The 1,598-nt window shown below is 41.1% G+C and overlaps 1 non-coding gene across 1 annotated transcript; it reads left to right on the forward strand.

Annotated features, from left to right (window-relative positions):
* Positions 1-1,218: 1,218 nt before the first annotated feature.
* LOC132539161 (U6 spliceosomal RNA) lies at positions 1,219-1,321 on the forward strand. Its single transcript, XR_009550462.1, has one exon. It is a non-coding gene; the product is annotated as a U6 spliceosomal RNA (small nuclear RNA).
* Positions 1,322-1,598: the final 277 nt, after the last annotated feature.

Genomic DNA, 1,598 nt, shown 5'->3' on the forward strand with positions numbered 1-1,598 from the left:
ATATTGATATCTTTAATCTATTCAGAACTCCTTCGTTTATGGTGTGAAGTGAGAATATAATTCTTTTCTCCATTCATAACCAATTGTCTTAGTGGCAGTGATTACAGTGTCTCGTTCTCCCTTCTGCCCCGAAATATAAATAGCATATCTAAACCTCTTAAGAAGTTAAAGCAGAATTTGTGAGATTGTGGGCATTCTGGGGCAATAAGTCACAATATTCAGTATGCATTAGTCATGAGGAATGGTTACTAAAGACATAGGTTGAGCAAATTTGATTTGACACTGTACTTGGATAATCAAGGCTTGATAGTTGGCAGCCAAAACCAACCCATTTTGCTTCTAATCCAGTATCCTTAGATATTGCTCATTAAAACTAATTGCTTAGTTCCAAGTAACTTATTCTTTACCACTTTACAACTTGAGCACATAACAATAGATTCCTTCTATTGGAGCTGTTGCCAAAGCCATTTCATAGACTATGGCAGAAATAAAGCTTCTTATCCTAGTTCTCTATTGCAGAATTTTAACATCACATCTAATCTTAATTTAATAAGAAGTACCCTCCCACCCCATTTCACCAATGTCACTAGAAAACACTGTGGCATTTTGTTACATTAGGAAGGTTTGGTGTTAATTGGACACACGGCTGGGAAATGATGTGATTAAAAAACCTTCATTTAAATAAGAGAAGAGAAGAGAAGAGAGAGAGAGAGGAGAGAGAGGAGTTACTAGCAAGGTAAACAATGTCCTCTTGCTATTTTTTTTATTTCATATATCGTGTATTTATGCTTCCAAGTGTTTTTATTTGTCCCTTGTTCCCTGGCAAATAGGATCGAGGTGGTGTGCTTCAGAGAAAAGTAGCCTTCTACCATAGAATCTCTTAATCAGTATGGAGCTTGTCTTTGATGAATAGGTGGCTTAAGAGAGATACGGACACTTACAGACTGCTCCAGGGCATCACAGGGTCGTTCATGGCCCATTTGTGACTCTAAGGTTGAAATCTCAAGATGCTACCTTCCTCTGCTTCCCCAAGGACGAAACTGCCCCCGTGACTCTCAATTTCCGAGGAATGGGTATCTTCATCTCTCATCACCTCCCTTCCTTCCCCTTTTCCTCTTCCACTTCTACTCTTCATCTGCTTCCTCCCAGCACCAACTGACACTACCCACAAGGAATAGACAGTGGGCCAGGGCTTCCTTTAAAATGTGTCTCCTGCGCTTGCTTTGACAGCAAAGATACTAAAAATTGGAATGATACCAAAAAGATTCGCTGGCCCTTGTATAAGGATAACAAACAACTTCATGAAGTTTTCCATATTAAAAAAACAAGCAAAGGAGGCTGGGCAGTGGCACACCCACCCAGCTAAGCACACCCATTACCAGGCTCAAGGACCTGCGTGCGGGCTCCCGTTCCTCACCTGCAATGGAGAAGCTTCATGAATGGTGAAGCAGTGCTGCAGACCTCTCTCTCACTCTCTCCCACACTCCCTCTCAATTTCTCTCTGTCTCTATCCAATAAAATAATAAAACAAACAAACATGTGTTTCCTGTGGGGACCTGGGAAGGGTGTCTACACAAGGAAAATTCCTTCTGTGGCTG

This window comes from Erinaceus europaeus, chromosome 6 (genome assembly GCF_950295315.1).
Source record: "Erinaceus europaeus chromosome 6, mEriEur2.1, whole genome shotgun sequence".
NCBI lineage: Eukaryota > Metazoa > Chordata > Mammalia > Eulipotyphla > Erinaceidae > Erinaceus > Erinaceus europaeus.